The 14,448-nt window shown below is 33.5% G+C and overlaps 1 protein-coding gene across 1 annotated transcript in view; it reads left to right on the top strand.

The window, feature by feature from the left end:
• The first annotated feature begins 3,290 nt into the window (after positions 1–3,290).
• Positions 3,291–14,448, top strand: part of LOC135081128 (mucin-2-like) — a 79,004-nt gene continuing 67,846 nt past the window's right edge. Inside the window, exon 1 of the mRNA XM_063975869.1 lies at positions 3,291–3,372. The gene's annotated coding sequence lies outside the window, so the exon portion shown is untranslated. The remainder of the gene's footprint in view (positions 3,373–14,448) is intronic.

A 14,448-nucleotide genomic window follows, 5' to 3' on the forward strand; every position in this document is an offset into this window, starting at 1 on the left:
TATTAAACTTTAAATGAATGTACCAAAATGAACGTAAAAATATTTTATGGCATCTGATATCATCCAAATAAAATAAATGAATACATAAGTATGCAATGACTGCTGTCTGGACTGGAGGTTTGGACACCGATTTTCAAGGCCATCTGCAGTAGCGGGTTCGAACCCCACTGGGTGCAATTCAATTAGAGAGATGAACACTAGTAACATGTCGCTCGTGGTCGAAAAGGTCGTGGGTTCAATTTTCACCTGAGGCAATCGATTTTACGAGTTTTTACTTGCATTATTGTCTGAAGTTATGATTTATTCTTATGTTTAAAGATATGTTTTGGATCTATGATAATTCATGAAATACAATAATCTACCTATTCATTTATAGTTACAATTTCGTAGCCGACTACTGGTTTGCATGCATTTCTACGAAATAGCATCCGTTGCTACCACGTCGTCTGAAAGTAGGTACACATTATGTCATAGAAATATATATGTATAGTATGTCGCGGCGACACATCGTCTGCTGTTGCTGTGTAAAGTCAGCTACTCACTTGCGCTTTATTTTTATCGTGTAAACTATCAAGCTTTGACTCCCAAGCTCTGTATCTTTCCTGTTCTATCTTTTTCATCTACATAGAATCTGTGTAATTTTTACTGTACCTTTTATATCATCACAGTCATCATCATCAGATAACCTTCTATATGGCAAACCTGACGAACAGCGGATTTGGCCTTAACGCGACCTCACGCTGAAAAGACGGCTTGGGGAGGCCTGGCCTTCTTTCCTTGGGGATTCTTATTCAAGGAACGTGGCAATGTAGTTTCATCAGAGTAGAATAGGACTACGAATTTCGATAGATTGCGAGAAGCATCTGGATGCAAACAGGACAGGACCTGTTGTGGAGATCCGTGGGATGGTGGACATCTTTGTCCAGCCGTGCACGGCATTTGCTTGAAACGAAAATAATACCTCCACTCTCCGCGTGTATAACATAAAAGTCATACAACTTAATTGAATTAAATCTCATTAAAGTACAAAGACACCGTTAACACCGAGAACATTGTAAGCTCTATTACGTAATTGTTTTTGTGCGATCCCTAATTAAGCCGTTTGAGATCCGCTTGCCATAAACAAAATGTTTTTACACCCGAGGTATTGCAAAAATTTACTACTCATTATTTCAACTGGAGACAGTAATCGTGATAACGAGGATACAAATGATTAAAACGTGTTTAAAGATAAAAATATTGTAGCTCTTTTTTGTTCGCGCATACCAAGATTCATAAGATTCATTTTTGATGTGTTTCTTTATTTAAAAATTGTATTGCACGGAAACAAAATACAGACGACAGTACATCACTATGACTACTTAAATTATTGTTATTTAGGTTGATGAGTCGTTATCATCCGTATAAAAGCCCGTACTTAATGCCACATATTATTGTGGTACTCGAGAAATTTTAGGCCGTTGGGGCAGAAAAGTTCTCGAGTGGCGACTACGGGCCAGATCCAAGTGGACCGTCTATCTGGTGAAAAGGTCACGGGAAGGACCTCAATGCAAGCAGCGGAGGACCGGTCGTTATACAGGGTGGAATTTTGAAATGCCACCTGGAGGGAAAGTACCCCAAATATTAAATTGTAGATACAAAATTTTACTCAAAGAAAACATTCCTTTATTTTTGAAAAGAAATCGAACTGCATTCAAAGATTTCCAAACAATTGCTTGCCACACCTGGGAATCGAACCAACTAAAATCTGTTAAAAATTACACCCTGTATTTTTATTACATCGATCGTTAGGGTTATGTATAAGGATGAAATCTCTCTAACAAACTTGATAAATCAAATGAAAGGAAAACCATGAAATCTTAAATTATTTTAATTATGTACAGAAAATTGTATGGTAGGGATGCAGGAATGCAGTTCTCTTTCTTTTCAAAAATAAAGGAATGTTTTCTTTCAGTAAATTTTTCTATCTACAGTATTAAGAGTACTTTCCCTCCAGGTGGCATTACAAAATTCCACCCTGTATAAATACTTTGGGAGGCCTTTTTCCAGCAGTGGACGTCATTTGGTTGAAACGAACGAACTTAATATCACAGGGATTTAGCAGTGTCTAGGGACCAGTGTGTGGTTTAATGACAACCTGTTTCAGACCTAGAGATCCCGGGTTTGATTCCCAATAGGGAAACATTTTCTGCTTGGTATAGTTGGTGGTAGGGCTTGGATTCAGTTTTCATGAAGGACCAGTCATTTCTCGATTAAGGGACCTGAATAATTATACTATGTAAGAGATGTAGTGATCACGTACCTAATATTTGAAAGTCCAAAAAGCAATCAAAATCGCCGGCAGAAGCATTAGCATATTATATGTTATTAATAGTATAATAATTTAATGATAATGAATGTTCGAAAAGGATACAAATACCTAATTATAGTAATAGAGCAATTTAATGGTGCCGTCACACTAATCATTTATTCTTCTGCCTTTTTATTGCACTAACGAGATTATAAAACAAACAACGACTGCATTTTAGTATATTTAATTGCAATGAAATATGAAAATAAGTTATGAAAAACTGCTGTTTGTCTAGCAAGTGCACATATTATCAAAATGAAGGTCCTGCAGGTAGTTTACGTACCGGCTCACGACGCCCGCTGGTTAGAGGTTCGAATCCAGCTGGGAGCAAAGATTAATGTAACAGGCACTATTATTTATACGCGAAAACAAACTTGTAGGTACCTATAGTATATATTATAATTATATTCACCATGTAGAGCCATTTATGAATGTTGATCCATTTTGCTACAGTTCAGTGATAGCTCGGCTTGGTTTTCAGTAAATGTATGATAATTGGAATAATCATACCAGATTCACAGAGTTTATGTAAAATTATTATCTGTGTTAAATGTAGCTTTGAGAATATTATTTTCAGTTGTTTTCAATTATAGTATGCCTAACAATCCAGTTTTTTCAGAGTGTTAAAAATGATAAAATTGAATAAATAATTTTAGTTCGACCTAATAATTATTATTAAGCCTTCGATTGTTATTTTAAAACAGTGTGAGTTATGTATAAAAACTTGAGAAGGCTTTCAATACTGTCATCGTGTTTAAGAAGTTCTTTGGCCAAGGGCCAATGTATACTAAGGGACTCTCCGGCAGACGCTGCGACTGCAATTCCGACCTTGACTGACTCATCCTAGCTTTCAGTTTCAATAGTTATTCAAGGGTCATCAGGACGGCCGCCCCTAAGCGCGCTGCAGAGGCTATATAAGCACTTTCTCTCTCGATGCGCACGAGTCGCGTTCGCGAGCGAACTCTAACCTCGCGTGTTACAGTGCTGTGAGACGTAGTGTCGTGTTTTTTTTCGTGCGTAAGGTGAGTTTTTTTTTTTGGAAATTTAAGGAATTGGGATGCCTTGTTTTGGTAATTATGAGAAAAATTAAAATATTTTTTTGTAAATTATTTTGAATAGTTAAAATTTTCAGTAAATATTTTGGTAAACAATAAAATTTATAAATATTTATAAATAATAATTACATAAAATATTTTAGAATCGATTACATTTTTCATAATTACCATGAAAAAACTTTTAGTAATTAATGATTTGGTTTGAAATTAAAAATTACGCAAAAATACAAATGATTATTACGAATTTAAAAACACATAATATTTTTTTTACATTTTATATTATTCTAATATTACTTTAAGTCATCGTAAATATTCTGTAAAACATTTTAAAGTCCTAAATTAAGTGTAAAACAAAATTGTACACCCATAGCAGTCCAATTTAACCGCAAACTGCGCGGGCGCATCAAAAAGACATCAACGACAATGCGTGGGAAGCGCGATGAGAACTAAGCTTGTGGGTCACCGTAGTACTACGATCATTTGATTCATTTTTAACCTTTAGGGTTCATTTTTTTACATATAAAAATTCTTTTTACATTTAGTTTTTTTATTAAAAAATATTTTTTAACTTGTTTGGTTGAATCCACCCTTAATAAATAATAGTTTTTAAATTAAGGGTGGGTTCGACCAAACAAGAGAAAATATTAATCTCAGAATAAATTGTCAGTTTAGACAAAATTCCCAAACTGAAACTGTCAATGTACCAGTTATATCAGAAGTTATTCTCGGATAAAAGTTTGGTCGAATCGGGCCTAAAGCTTCTAAACAATCTCTAAAAGCTTGGTTAAACAGTTTAATTAGTTACCTATCGTATAAAGATTACGATAAATAATAAATACATTTATATTTACAATAATGAGTATTTATATTCAATATCTAGAAATAACGATTGCATCTTACATTTGAATGTATGCAAAATATTGGAACGTCCTCTAATGGCATCGAACTTTAATATCTTTTGTTCGAACTTTGAATAAATTGCTTGGAAACCTTAACCTAAAATAAGCCCTAATACGAGGCAATAAGATAAGTTGTCAATCTTCTTGGAAACTAAATAATCGATTGGAAATAAGGTCTTATGTCGAGTGCAACAAGATGCAGCCTCTTGATGCGTTTTCCTTCTAAAGCCTCGTTCACACTTTGGATTATGTTTTAGGTTCAAGTTTGGCTTCCAATAGATAATAAAATATCAAAGCTTGTAACAATATTGGCCCCAACACTATTTATACTAGCACTTCCCCACTACCCCGACGCGATCTTAATTTCCCTTTTGTTCTAGACAAAGTGCACATTATAATTTGCAAACCAGTCGAAAAATGGTCGAAAGGCCTTATTTTGTACGGAGTTTTGATGGATTCGATTTTCGATTTGATCAAAAAGTGCAACTTGTCTAGGGGGGACAAAAATACACTATTGGCCTAAGCTACTAGAGGGTTGGGCCATGTGTGTCTCCAATGTTTGTCATAAACCGATACACACATTGGCGTATTGGCTCCAACATATCTCGGTGCAAATGTAATCAATGTATGAACACGGCTGATGTTGAACTTTACGTATCATATTCATGCCAATAGCTTGTGTACCATGAATACTAAATAGTTGTACACATACACACTAAAAGGGTTTTGCGAAATAAACACAAACACTTGCATTAAAACTGCATTAGATATCTGTTGTACAATTTTAAAATTAGTTTCGGCCGTTATTTCGTAATCACGTGAAAATTGGTTCAAGTAATCCAGGAATTCCAAATATTTAGAGACAAATTGAGCTATTGTAGCTTTCAATTGCAATTAATTACCTAAAGCATAAATCGGAATAGTAAATAAAACATCTTTATCGAAATTATTACAATTTTCGCAAATTGTCCACTATATTTTACGTAACCGTATTTATTCTCAGTTAAATGATGTCCACTAAGATTCAAGGTTAGAAGGTCAGGTTGACCTAAAAAATTAAAAGAAGACCATAGAGTGAACCTAACTGTGAGATTGTCAGATTGTCCATTACTCTACCACGCGTTATCTACATAATGAGTAGATACTTGTAACATACGAGTAAATCTTAAGTAGTCAAGCAGATCTAGAAACAATAAGTATCTAAAAACTTCATTCCCGAAAAATTTTGCTAATTTTAGAAGCGACACATCTCAACATTTGCGGGTTAGTAATGGTAGAGTCGTCAGTGAATGAGCAAGCTCAGACTTTCTATAAAACCTAAGACCGATGGCACAGCCACCGATGCCCGCCCCGAGTATCCTTAAAACCCCGAAAAATACTTAATAACATAAATATCTTTATACTAAATCATTTCTAAAAGGAGCAATAATACAAACACAGTCCAAAATGTATTCATTCTTAGTTGTTGCCAATATTTGGTAGAAATATACATGTTAGTAATCGGTAGAATCGTCAGTGAATGAGCAAGCTCAAGCAAATTCCTATAAGACCTAAGATCGATGGCACAGCCACCGAAGCCCGCCTTGTCCCTTGACCTTTAGGCCCCAGCCAGTCAGGCGCGCATCGCTTTCGATTTCTACCTCTGGAAACTTCTTCGGTTAGGTATTTATGTTATACCTAGGTTGTTTAATTGTAACCGGTCAAGTTCGAGGTATACTCGCGAGAACGGATTAGGGTGAAGTTGTTTAATTTAATGAAACCGCGAGTTGGGATTTCGTAAATTTTTGACGCATCGCAAGGTTAAATAGCGAATTGAATGCATCCTAAAATAATTTTATAGGTTTACTAAGTTTAGTTAAATTAGACTTAGGGGTCACACATAAAATTTAAGGTATTCAATTCAATTGTTTACTGCTTAAAACTAGGTATGATAAATAATATTATTATGTACTAAAGATTATTCATAAAGATTATAAACGTCATTCTATCGATAATGCTATATTACACTGGTTATAAGTTACTATAATATGTCAGTGCATTTAACATTTGAACTGCGTTTATTTATGTTTCTATTGCCTTTCGATATTGGCTTATTAACTTAAGAGACATCTGCAGATTATTATAATAATATGATTAACATAAGACTCATATTTGATGAATAGTGCAGTTAATTAGATAACTCATTAGCAAATAATATGAATACTATAGTACACCGCATTGCTAACGTAGTACATCTCTATTACTACTCGTACTACCTCATCATAACTCATTCACAGGTGCTCCATCATTCTGTGATTAACCGACCCCCTGTGGCACTCTAACTACCTTCATACACCCTATTCTAATGCCTCAAAGTCCACATTCGCGTAGCATTACTATAAAGGTAGTTCTTACTATAAACTATTGTCAGTTTTCGCTCCTTAAGTTCGAGGAAGAAGGTTGATTTTAGCGTGATTTTTGGTGTGCTACGAGGTATTGTTAACAGTATCTCGATCATACCTAATGTACGTAGCGCATCCGTAGTCGGTAGCTGGAATCCAGGCCAATCGCGTACTTAACTAGGTCTAGATTTTAGATGCTACTTACGAGTACATTCCGTCCGTTAATAAGTAAAGCACAAGTAAACAAGCATCTTGTGTAGTTGAAATAAGATCCTATTTTGCATCAAAATAATGCTGGTGTGCTGTTTGCAAGCTTTTTTTTTATTTGGGCAAAAATCTTGAGGTAATGACTGGAAAAGGCGATTTTGTTATTTGATTAATTTGATTTGCATCTGAGACTTGTATTATAAAATGACACACAAAACTGGATTCAAATTAACTTTGTAGTTGGTTGAATTTAGGTAGGTACATTTGGACAATCATAGGCTTAATAAATTGATGAGTGTATGCTTGAGATTGAATCTAGTTTTAATAAATTAATTCAAAATTAAAAGAAAATTGCAAAACGAGATAAACTCTGTAATTATCCATGTCTTCCTTTCTCTAAGTAAGAAATGGGAGGGGATGAGAAATGTAAAGGAAAACTTTAATGTATCTTTACATTCTCATTTCCCAATCCGTAGAGGGCTTATTAAAAATACTGTAAATTCTCACAGAGCGATGCATGTCTTTCATACAACAATATTTTATTGTTACGTCAAATCCGTAGGAAACATAGAAAAAACAAAACAATGTAAAAGGGCCCATTGTGATAGCTTGTTAGTTACTACCTAACTTTATTCTTACTGGGATTATTTTATTAAAATTAAATCCTAAAACATTTTGCTAGCCATTTATAATAGCCAGTTTAATGCCCGTTTTCAATATAATTTCCTATTTTTAAGTGACCCCTAAACAAAATGCCTGTTATGTGTTAACATAGGGGTCACTTAAAAATTATTGATTGATGGTGAAAACGGGCATTAGGCTCTTAAACTAAGAGAAACATGTAGGTACAGTCAAGTATTTCATAACACCCAAAGTAGCCAAAAATTTCGCAACACGTCTTTGTTACAATTTTATTGGCATAATATGGTTGTTGTCAATTTTTTGGCCACTTCGGGTGTCAAGAACTTGAAACTGACTGTACCTACTAGAAAATGAAATATCAACTATTTTTGTAAATACTTGGGTGGTTCTACTTTTAGAGTCCATCACAAAAATAAGGTTGTCCCCACAATAACGAAGGTTAATACTTAATACAAAATGAAGAAACTATCATTCATCTATACTTATAATAAATCTGTAGAGAGGTCAATTCTGTACATGAAATATATTTTCAAAATAACTATCAGGGGGTGATTAGTGATCGATACTGATGCCAAAAATGCAATCAGTAAAATTTTTGTCTGTCTGTCTGTCTGTCTGTCTGTCTGTCTGTCTGTATGTTCCTTATAGAAACAAAAACTACTTGACGGATTTTAACGAAACTTGGTACAATTATTCTTCGTACTCCTGGGCAGGTTATAGGATACTTAGGAATTCCCACGGGCACGGGAATTAGCGGGAAAATCCTTTTGTATGAAAAATCTAAACTGCTTAAGTTAGACGCTTGAAATTTGTCATGCAGGTACCTTAGTAAACTTAAAGCTTAGTTACAACAGGATATTTCAAAATTCCCACGGGAACGGGAGTTAGCGGGAAAAGACATTTGTATGAAAAATCTAAACCGGTTAAGTTAGACGCTTGAAATTTGGCGTGCAGGTACCTTAGTAAACTTAAAGCTTAGTTACAACAGGATATTGCAAAATTCCCACGGGAACGGGAGTTAGCGGGAAAAAACATTTGTATGAAAAAATCTAAACCGCGTAAGATAGATGAAGGGGTAAAACGGGATCCACGCGTACGAAGTCGCGGGCGGCCGCTAGTTTTATTTAAATAAAGTTAACAACACCTGTTTAGATTATCTAGTTACACTAAGTTTCAATTACAATTTAACTGTGTTAAAAAAATGACTTTAAACTTTTATAACAAAGCTAAAACGGCATGTCCCCATTAGGTGTTGCTTAGAACTATTACGTTTTTTAGAAATAATTTGTTGAAGCCACACAATTATTTTTAAATAAAAAGAGATATACATTGTTAAACATGGTAACTACAAAGTTTAATTTTATTTATCTGTAAAAATATATTTTTTTGGTGTGACGAAAGATTGTCCCGAAAATTGGAGTATCCATCGTCACGAAAAGTCAAATATTAAAATAAGTTCTTAAAAAATACGTGAGTAGATCACGTTTTTTAGTAAAACGAAAGGCCATAGACCATAGAGTATAGAACGAAACTCAAATCAAGTGTTTAACATAGCCAGCTTGTCACTTCTTTTACATCAAGCACGAAAACGGGCGGCGTGTGTTTATTGGGCGTATCCTTAGTCACAGCGGTTTTTGGTATTTATTTAACGAATTTTAAATTGTGTTACTGTAAACATGATTTGTTTTTATGTAATCTTTAAGATAAACTATAGTTTTCGATCCAAATTATCGTTATTTACGATTATTATTGATCTTTTTGGAAAATTGTATACTTCGTCACACGTATCCTTCGTAACAGGTGATCCTACATCTAAACGATGTGTCCTTTGTGCAGTTAGATAATATGCTAAGAATACTAAAAACACCTCAGAAAAAGGTATACGAATTTTGTATTCGTTTAGTAAAGCAGTTGAAGCAGTTTTTGAAATGATTTTTTTTTCCTTAATACTCTTAGTTTCAGTTCCTATTTGTGTAGGTTTTTGCTGATTTTCCTCATATTTTTCATTATCTATTTTAGTAATAAGCAAAGATATGCCTGTGCTTAGTGAAAAATGGCTGAGACACTCATTAGTTTTCAAGTTAGATTGATTATTAATTGTTAGATGTCTACTTCATCACATTTATGTCTCCTTCGTAACGAAGAGTTTGATCTCGTCCCCTAATAAATATTATCTCTTAAACAACAAAAATGAGAGTGTTAACTCTTTTTGTAACTCATTTTAAGTCGTGTAATACTTGGTTTTTAATGTGTAATACTACTTTTTCAATATAATTTTATAAAAGAGAAAAAATATTGATTTTTGTTAAGTTTTAAAGGTGTAAATGTGACGAAAGGGACAAACTGTTGATTTTTATGGAATTGTTACCTGATTAAATAACGATTAACTACCAATTGTCCAAGACTGATTTAAGCTGAGATTTTGTAATAATAAATGCAAATATCTATTGAAATTTCTTTTAATTTATCGAGTTTTAAACAACTGAATTTCGTGACGAAGGATACATTTTTTTCCATCTTAGTCTAGTAAAACGCAAAAAAATATAAGTTTTGATAAAAAACTGAGCTGCTGGTCTACAGATACCGAATCTATGGTAATTTTCCTACATTTGAGTCGTATGAAATGTACTAAATAGCTTTCTTTATTTTTTTTCATGGTTAAGACCTTAAAAGTAGAACGACCCACTTGCTGCAATGATAATGCTCTTAAACCAGCTTCCGCTTCCTCTAGTAAATTTGACTAAAGTTGGTATCTACAAGTACACTCTACACTTCTCTTAAAATAGTTTTTTCTTAAACCACTATTACGACATATCCGTTATAAGTTCATAGCACAAAGGAACACACTTATAAAATTAGCGAATTCTCTACCAAGTTGGAGTGCTTCTTAAAATCTCATTGAAGCATCGTAAATACCGAAGGCTGTAGAGCATAGTATTTTGAAGTAGATACTCAAAGTATTTATTTATTTATTCACGTAAATACAACTGCGGGAACTGTATAAGAATTTAAATAACATAATGTCTTGTTTTTTTTACAACGGACGAATTTTTGTATCCTTATAGGTATTAATATTTTAAATAGCACAATTTTGCTAAAAGTACATTTATTTCTAAATCGACCAAATAAGAGGTTGAGAGAAAATGTATAATGTGCTGTTGCCGTTCGCATAGCTACAATTCTAAACGAAAACGGAAAGTGTTGACATTGTACCATCAGAATGGGTAAAAATCAGCGAAACAAATGTAAATGAAACGAACAAACCGAAATTAACATTAATTTATAGTAATTTATATTCACTATTACAGAGCTATTACTGTTTTGCATACACGAGAGTTGTACATCGAAACATCCACCTTTTGACCCTACAATACAGTTTGAATTTGCATGTCTGGGTATTTGAGATCTACTGATTCGTTTGTTTTACAATTGTAGACCTTATTACAATGGAGGTTAGATTAATTATTCGTATAGTTCTATTTTGCATGCATGCATAACATGCATATGTATTTAATCGGCGAACTTTCATTGCTATCTCTGAAGAATATAAGATTTAGAGCAGAAATATAACCTCGCATAAAATAGATATCAAAATAGCTGTAATTAATTACTATAGACATAACCATAGGACCCATAACCATCATTACATAAAAATTTAATTGTACTTAACTGATTATATCTACGCACACAATACAACATAACTACTACCTAATGTTACATTATTTATAATTATTTATTATACGCGTACATAACATCACATCAAACGTAAAACTGACCTTAAGAACACCCTTTTATTTTCCATAGTTAGACCTAATTTTGCAGAGCAACTTTCAGGACTATTCCCACCTCTCGTTCCCACCGCTGCAACTCATGAGTAGTCAGGATCTACAGCTTGACCGCCATAAGAACCCAACCAGTGAAGATCAAGTAATTATGTCCCGGGGGAAAGTTAAACTGTCATTGGACCTGCAACGAAATTAATCAGAAGAACATAGGAGCAGTTCGAAGTTTTTTCTAGAGCAACTGTCACGTCTCTAGGCTAATTATATCTGACTTAAAATTTTAAAATAGTAGGTATTCGGTTTTTTGGCTCAACCGGTAAAATCCAAGCCTTATATGCTCGGTTTTTTGACTCAACCGGTAAAATCTACGCCGTATATGCCATTCATTCATACGACCTTTTCCACTGTTGACCACTGCGTAACATTGGTAACATTAAGTAACTTGCGGTCAACAGTGGTCATCCACAGTCTATCAAACATGCCCACAAAAGTGTGTCACAACCAAAAAGAGGTTTATTGATTTATCACACTCGAAGTGATGAATGTGTCAAATCTAAATACACTCAGTAGCAAAAGATAAATGAATATAAGATAGAGTTGAAAAGAGCAGGCAATGCATAAGCATCGCAGATGTTTAGTAAAAGCACAGAATAATAGTAAGTACTGTAAAAGTTTTGATTGTTATTTAATCGTGTGGTGGCAATAACGCTTAGGCTGGGTTGAACCATCTTACTTTAACTTTGAAAAACGTCAAAAATCTGTCAAACTAAAAACACCGGTTATCGTTATAGTTACGGTCAAAGTTACGTGGTGCAACTGAGCCTTAGAAAGTATACTTTCCGCAAAAAGTTTCCGAATTTTTATTATTTTTGTAAAATTTTAATCACTTGTTTTCTGCTGTACTGTACTATGCTTTACATTGTTTAGAAAGAAAAATAGAAGGCATTTCATTTCAAAATAAAATACGATACAATGTATTTGCCATATTTGCCAAACAAATAAATTAAAATTAATTTCTTCGTTCCTCTGTATACGTAGACACAATCATAGTGGTAGGTATCTAATCTAGATAGGAAATCCTCTATCTATAACAAGAACTGATCTGAAAGATCGTCAAGATTGTATCAATATTAAATTTCTAGATTAAAGACTTCTTATGTGTCCCATTATGGTAAATCATTATTAAATTTTTCATAATGATCACGACCCTGAGTATGGTGACCACGCTACATGACTAAGATATGGCTGAAAGGTGAACATAACTGCATCTTCATTCACGCATTGCAAAATCCATTGAATACCTCCGGGACTGGTTCTCGCTTGCATTTCCTTTTTCTGATAAACTTGTATGGTAAGGTAACCTTCAAAGTCTACGAAAATTACGTTTTAAACATTTTTATTTTTAGAGAAATCTTTCAAAATCTCCTAAAATTACCTATTTATTTATGACAATGCATTATGAGCATTCAGAACCGTCCACTAGGTAACAAATACATAAATAAAGAATAAACATAAAAAACTAAATAAATAAAGTTTCTAAACAAGTGACTTAGCAATGAGGGTTTTCGCGATTGAAAAATCCGCCAGATGGCAATACGTAGACGCGAGGTCCAAATGTTGCATGATTGGTTATTTTTGACATGACATTGACAGATATGTCAAAATCCACCAATTACGCAGCAGTCAGACCCCACATCCACGTCACGCCATCTGGCGGATTTTTCAATCGCGAAAACCCTCATTGTACGAAGTAGGTAATTTCTGGAACCAAAATTAACGCGGACAAGCCGCTGGCAAAAGCTAGTGTTGTATAATTCAAACAACAAAGATTAATTAACGATAACAGTCATTTAACTGCCAAAGTAATCGACCCCACTATAGTATGCGATAATATAATTTACATAACGTACATACAATCCTTCTCATTTGACTGTAAAGATTTGATAATAATTTTATATGCAAATCAATTATGATAAAATTTTAATTATTCATTCTGAAAAATAGGCTAATGATTTTATAATGGGCTTGAAGATAAAGCTATTAAAAGCTCATAAAAGTTATAACTATACAAAGGAAGTCATAATTTGCTAAATATAATTAAAAGGATATCCTTGCATTGCGATTGGGGCTAATTTTGTTTTGTTACTTGGTCAAGTTAATATAAGCACAGCCTACTTAAAGCACAAGTTCAAGTGAAAAGCTGTAAGTGGGAGCTTTTGCATTTACATGCATACAACAAGACCACACATAAAATTATTATTCATATAGAGTTCATGTCGTGACCTAGTGACGCATTTCCCCTTTTCAATCCAAAATCGAGCGTCAAGAGTCGAGAGTCGCGTTTTGACAGTTCGTTGATTCCCCTCTGACAGTTCATAAAACCTGCTAAAGATGATCTACACTGAACCGTCCCAGCTGTGACATTAACAGGAGGGCGCTACTATCGATACTGGATTTAGTTCCGGTTTTTGGGCGCTATACTATCAAACTAGGTTGTTACTTTTTGATTTTTTTTTCCACTTGACGTTTCAAAATACCTATTTTTTTAGTTATCAAATCTCTTTAACACCAATTTTCTAATTTCCTCGTCACAAAACTCTCTCATAAACACGTGTAATGGATACGCAGGCTTCATAGTAAACATGTATTGATATTGCACTACGCGTCTGATATTGGTGTTAGATAAGAAACTCCACGGTTATTACTATTCGCTAATTGAATTTATTCGCATATATTACTACTACGGACCTAGGTGTAGTAAGTAATACGATAGTAGTGGCTAGAAGATTTAATCAATTCAGGAATAGTTTATTGACAATATAAATTAATTAGAAATTATATAATATTCATATAATGTGATATCATTTTGTTTTTATGCCTTGACATTGAAAAACTAGAATATTTTTTAATTTTTTATATATGTTATTCAATAATTATAAATTATCATTTTGTATGTATCTGATGATGTTCCTTAAAATTATGCAATTTTTTTTTAAGTTTATCGTTGGTATTGCTTAAACACCATGATTAACTAAAACTAGCAACATAATAAACACATTAAAAATGAATGCTTTACAAAATTACTTAGCAGTTAACAATAACAGATTATGCTAAATGATACAACATACATCT

Source organism: Ostrinia nubilalis, chromosome 19, assembly GCF_963855985.1.
Source record: "Ostrinia nubilalis chromosome 19, ilOstNubi1.1, whole genome shotgun sequence".
NCBI lineage: Eukaryota > Metazoa > Arthropoda > Insecta > Lepidoptera > Crambidae > Ostrinia > Ostrinia nubilalis.